This window comes from Rhyacophila brunnea, unplaced genomic scaffold (assembly GCF_057557595.1).
Source record: "Rhyacophila brunnea isolate RB1 unplaced genomic scaffold, BYU_Rbru_1.0 scaffold_1, whole genome shotgun sequence".
Taxonomy (NCBI): domain Eukaryota; kingdom Metazoa; phylum Arthropoda; class Insecta; order Trichoptera; family Rhyacophilidae; genus Rhyacophila; species Rhyacophila brunnea.
Window position 1 is genome coordinate 8,525,837 of NW_028232751.1, and position 6,966 is coordinate 8,532,802.

Sequence of the window (6,966 nt, forward strand, 5' to 3'; positions counted from 1 at the left end):
TTTTGACTAATTCATCGTTTTAATATTTTTTATATTTATTTTATAAAAATCGATGTTTTTTTAAATAAATATAAAACATATTAAAACTATAAATTACTTAGTCAAAAATCTTTCAATAATAAATATGACCATAAAATAAAATGTAATAATGAGATGCGGTCCTGTGACAAATTCACATGTTATATTATTTTTACAATAATTATTGTAAGTGTATCTTTGACTTAAAACAAAAAAAATCTTGTAATGTTTTCAGATACATATTTATTAATTAATATAGTTTAAATTGTAAATTATCAACAAAACGTGTCGAATCGCAAGCTTTGTATTTTTCCGCTAGGTGCCTCTAGTAGGTAGGAGCATCGCCCTTAATACCTAAACACGTGTTTCTCTCCCCATTGATATATACTCAATAATACAAGAAATTGCCCACAAATATAACGATGTATAAATTAATTAAAGTAAATTTATACGACATACATTACATACCTAAGCAAGTATATGTTACATGGGTTGATACAAGGTAAATATTTCTAACACATTTATTTTATTGTTGATATTGGAATACGTTTTGATTCGATATATTATATTAAATAACATTGATGTTTAAGATACTCCTACATACGTTCTAAATAATTATTATACAAATTGAAAGTACTTATGTGTGTTTACATATAACTTATTTACAAATTATATAATATCTCAGACCTGTTAGGTTGTTGCGTGTTTATTAAACAAGACTTTCTTTGTGTATAAATATTTAATACCTGCGTTATTCGCAACCGTGTTCTAACTCATGGGTAGATAGGTAGTCATTTTTTTAAAGTGTTTGTTTGAGCTTTTGGAGCTTAAAAAACATTTATTTTTTATAATGTTCTGCGGAAATAGTTAACATATAAGTAATAATTAATTATCGTGATAATAAATATATGGACGTAAGCCATTTATTTGCTGATCCAATTATGCACACGCTCTTTGTCAAAACATAGTTTAAAGTAAAAAACTAAAGCAAAAAATAGCATGTGAATTTTCCCGACTCGGGATCGGCGCCCAAGACTCATGAGTCATGAGTCGGATAATTATTAATAAAAAAAATTAACACTTTTTTCTGTATCAAATAATCGATCGGGATGTCACGTTTGAAACCCCGTCACATAAAACTAGTATATTAAAAATAACGTTATAAAAAAGAAGGTACCATATAAGAGTATTATTAAAGACTAATATCTCATTAGTTAACCCCATTAATTATTTTTCTTAGAATTGACGATTTACACCTTTTGAATGTAGTATTTTTATTGTTCATAAAGAATAATGATCTATTATTAGGCTTTGACGATTTATTATAATAAGCTATCGAGTGTATTGTCATTAATAAGATAAGGTTTTTTCTAATTAGGTTTTTTACTGACACTTTAACTATTCATAATTTGTTTATTGTATTTTTTGTAACCTTTGACTTGATAGGTAGGTAATGGAGTTTTTACCTACTTTATTGTATTGATTTAGTATATAAGTTAGAGTAAAGACAGTTCGTTGTCAGTGTGTGTTTACCTTTAGTGAGTGTACACGGCGCTTGAAGATGCCGAAAGGCGAAACCAGGGTCGCAAAAAACGACTTAAATGGAATAGTACAGAGCTTGAATCCGTTATAATTTAAATTCAAATTCCATCAAGTACCTTCAGTCGATAGTATTATTAACATAAAACTAGATTAAGAAATACCCAATGGTAAAATGTACCTTCCCATATTGAAAAACAATCAATAAATGAAACGTGAAGGAGAAGAAAAAAATGGTTCAGAAAAGAAGATATATTGAGTCGATAGTATTCTTAAGGTAGGTACTTCTAGGACAATTTGATCCACCTGGTTTAGTTAGCTCACGAAGGATGAAACGGCACTATCTAAATATTGACGCACAAAGTATTCGAGAAGTAAAAAGAACCCGCAAACATTCAATATTAGTGAGAGATCACTGCTAAACTGTTCTATAAATTTAGTATTTCCCAACCTTTTTCGTGTCATGGCATACTTTTAAATTTAAAAATTTTCGCGCCACATTAAAGAATATGTTTGTAAAAATAATGAAGATTTTTTAGAAAAAATAAGGTATTTCTAAACTAATATAAAGTAAGTACACTATAACAATGATTTATTCAAAAATATTCTTATTATGTTCGAATAAACTTATTATACCGTATTTTAATTACATAATAACACTAAAATAATATAATATGTACCTCCTAATTTATTTTGTGTTAACTGTCAATTCATGGTAGAACTGCATTGTATTAATTTAATACATGGTAGAACTGCATTGATTTAATGTTCCTCTGAGGCGTACGAATCAATGATTCAAATCAAACGACAATGTACCTCCTAATAAAAACCGACTATGTATTCAACAAATACACGTTATAATAATACATTGGTTTAATTTAAAAAATAATAATCTTGCATTTTAATGTTTTAGGTACGAATTGATTAACTAAATACTTTAGTTAGTGAATTTTCTGAAAAATTACATACTTTGTATTCTGTTGATAGATATCTTTCGCACAACGAATCGCATAATAATCTATAGATGCTTTAATTATTTTATTGGAAGTGAGCAAAAAAATCTTGCAAGACATTTTTCAATGGCTCGCGCCGCACAGATTGATAAACTCTAACCTAAGCTACAAAAACTAAAGAAAACATGAAATTTTCATAATATAGAAAGGAACAATTTTCACAAAGGGGATGTAATATTCTAAAAAATCTAAAGAAGGTGAAAAATTTCCCGTATGTCTAAGAAGATAAAGGACACTGGTGCAAATAATATGTTCACAATATCCTTTTATTAACCATTTGGCTTATCGTTTAAGTTTTCTAAAAAATACAAATAGATGTGGGGTGAATACATGTCTCGAAAAAGTGATAATCGATGAAATAGTAGCCAAAAGGTAGAAAACGTTTGAAAGGTAGGTATAGAGCAGTGGTTCTCACGTGAAATTTAACTGTGGCTACACAATTGATATTGACAATTGAAAAAATTAAAGCTAAATTTTATTTACTAAAAAATTGGATCAATTCATTTATAGACAATTCCATTTGAATATTTTAGTACACATCTATTTATTTAAAAATATTGCAAATGAAAATTCCTCAATACTACTTTTTTCCAATGCGAGCCCCATGCCTGCTTCTAAGTTTACATCTGTCATCTGGCTTCGATATTATTTATTTTTTATGAAGTACTTTACACTGAATGATCTTTCACAGTAACAGTAGTAAGAAAAATCATCAATATTAATAAAGCAATTGTTGCCAATTCTTTGAATTGACTTTATTCTCAGAAACGGACTATTTCACACATAATCTCATCACAAAAACACATTATTGGTCATTTGAGCGTGGAAAGAAATTTAAGACAAGTAATGTGTTTTCAACCAATAATTTCATAATTTTATAAATATTATTCTGTAAAGAGCTGGTGGCTGCAGCAAAATCCTCTGGTGGCCGCACATGAAAACCACTGGTCTAGAGGCTGTTGGATAGAATTACCTACAACTCTGAAATTAACTTGGATATGCTATCATCGAACAAAGGATCGATACGAGCTAATAATAAAGATGAAGGTAAAAAATAAAACGTCAAACATTACCTTAAATTGTATGATATCATTTTATATAAATGCACATAATAAAAACACACCAGAAACATACCCATTATATAAAATCTTGAAAAACTACGACGCCTGGAGGAATATTTTTAGAAATTGTATGTTTATTTTTTAACTAAAAAAATACATTTTAATGTTCTTAGATGCGTATTGATCAAAGACATTAATCTGGACGAAGCATCTGGAAAAAGAATGACACACACTTTTTTCTCGGGTCTGCCGAATGGCATAATCTGTTCTAACGCCATTACAATAAAAGTGATATTGCTATAAATTCCCGATGCTTTTTGTCGGGTCTGCCGAAAGGTTTGGTTCGAACGGGTTCGCTCAAATGAACATTGACACTAGAAACAACTTTCTTCTTTAAGCACTACGGTGCATGGTTGCAGCATCAGTCCCGTGCGGCTCCGTCTCGGGACGGAATGAGCACTTAAAATCACTTCTTTCAGACACGTTTAAAGCGTCATAGAAAGCGGCCGTGCATATCCACGGTTGTGCATATATGACGGGTGGTGGTGGGCACTTTAACGTAATGTTCTAATGCCATTACAATAAAGGTGATATTTCTATAAATTCCCGATGCGTGATATCGCATAATGGAAATTGCGTGACGTCTACCTATACATGTGCGAATGTCGCTATGCGCAAATTTATTTACTAGCTACTGTATTGAGTGCGTTGTCCATTAATAATCTCATTGGTATTGATTATTAAAAATTAAAGATATCAGTAGAATGTATTTAATTGCTGTTTTTGCTAAAACTATTCATACCCGTACGAGTATTGTTTTTTTTTCCATTATTTTAATATGCAATATATAATAATAGTATGTAGTTTTAATAGTCAATTAAGTAAAAACTAGAAGGTTAACACATTTTGCCCGCATAATATGGTATTTCAAAATAATGCTGATCAACAGCTGCGTATATTATTATACTAGAAGATAGGTATATTAAATGGTGAAGCCATTAGTTTCAAAGTCGGTAACTCCATCTTTACTGTTTTTGATTTTTTGATTCTGATTCTGTAAGTACTTTACCATCGTATGTAGGTACATTCATAAAATATCAAATATACGATCAATACAAATTTTGTTAGTAACACCACATAAAAAATAGATCAATTAATAAGAAATAGAATTAAACCGCAGAATGTCCGTTGTCATTTTTTTTTCATTACAACGTTTTTATTAGCTCGTATTCTTGTTTGTCCGGTGGTTGTTTGTCCAGTACAAATCTTGCAACCGATTTTTAACTAACTTCCCGACTAACTAGACATTTGAAACTTTTAGAAAATATCAGAACACGATGCCAATGCCTTCTTTTAATACTTTTAGCCATCTTTAACCAGAATTGAATTAATTTTCAGTTAATTCTGTTTTGTATGGAAAGTTATTTCAGAAAAATCCGTAAAAAGGAAATGATTATTATTGGTTGCTAAGGGAGTATTCTTAACTAAATTATTAATATATACGTGCGTTACTCTAGAAATCAATATGAGTGTCAAAATGACATTTCAGCATTCTATATTTATTTGTTTGGTTTGTTTTTTATTTACTTCATATCAATTTTGAGCATATTTAGCATAATAATTCAACAGACAATTTAAAAACTTGGTATATAAAAAGTTCTTTTTATATTGTAGTTATTTTAATTTAAGGACATAGTGTGCAAAAAGAAAATATTTTATAGGCAGTCTTTAAATAATGTGATTGGTGTTTTTTTTTTAATTTTCTCAGAATGCCGGAAGACGGAGGTTACCGATTTTGAAACCAACAGCCTCAGAGCTGTAAAGAATCTTGGAATTGTATAAGAGAGCAAACTGGCGTTCAGTAACCGTATATTTGCTATTAAAAATATTACAACAAGGACTTCGGATATTTATCTTTGTCTTGCGTACTTCCACTGTATTCCCGGAATATTAAAAATCTTCATAGTATTTTTTTTAGATCGATAAAGGAAAGAATCACTCGACTGTCTGGAATACTTATCAACGTATAGCCATATAGTGAAAAGAGCTCAGATGAAATATATGATACTTCTTTACGTGATGTTGTATGGATCCTATTCGTAGCTTTATCCGTTTGAATTTCTCTTGGGTATGCTTACATACTGTTAAAAAGATAGAATATATCTTTATTTAGACAATTTTTCTGACAATTTGCGTGGAGTACTTTGAGAATTTTACAATCCATATTGGTGTTGATCTGTGTGACACTTATAACCATCTAAGACAGACGTGGCGAACCCTTTTATGGAAAGGTGCAAAAAACGCAGGTGAGCATTTTTTTTATTAACTGAGCGCTTTATCGTCTTAAATGGAGCCTTTTTTTAGCTTTCGAAAAAGCGAAGTCACGATTATACACGAAAACAGAGATTTTGAACTTAAGGCTATACCTTGGTTGAGGCATGGTCTAAAAAGATCATGGCTAGGCGATGCGCGGATAGCGGGTCGCGGGTGCAAATGACGTACGCCGAATGAAATATAATTTGTCATATAAATCCAACATGCTTAAATTTATTGTTCTGTTTATTGTTCTATTAGTAACAATAATAATTTATTCATTGACATGTTTTCTTTTTCAAGTAAATGGGTAACGTTTTTGGTCATCTTTACACGATTTAAGAATTAATACCCCCGTCGCCATCACGAAATAAATTGACGTGTTCCCAGCTCGATGTTTGCTCTCCGAATGCCAGCGAGTCCAAAATTTTGTCGCGCCTATAATTGAAAACCTTAAATGCATGAAAATAATTATTATGGTGTTTTATATTCTCAATGTGATAATAATTATTGAGGTAATTAAAGAAAATCCAATAAAAACGATGGCTAAGTATTTTTCCACTTCACTTCCTTTTTTTGTTTAATATAAGCTAAATTTAGACAATAATCCGGCATTTTCAGCTAATATTCTTGACACAGCGTGTATTTTGTTATATTCAATGTTATTATCCAATAAAACATATTTGAAAAAATTAACTTCATTTTCCTTTCTACAATCGATATATATATATTTAGAACGTTTACTGTGTTCTGAGTCGTTATTATCGTATCGTTAATCGAATGAATTTTTTAAAATAAAATTTAAATTTATTACAACGTTATAAAAGTGTAGAAAGTACACATTTTGTAGAGTGCTTTTGAAAAAAGGATATGTATTCCTTTGTATAGTTAGGTACACTCTAAATATTTTGACACGTCATGCTTTGTATCAGCTGAAAAAAAAAACATATATATAAAAAGTTACATATATTTTTTCGGAGATGAAAAAGATTTAAAAAAAATATTTAAGGCAATTAAAAACT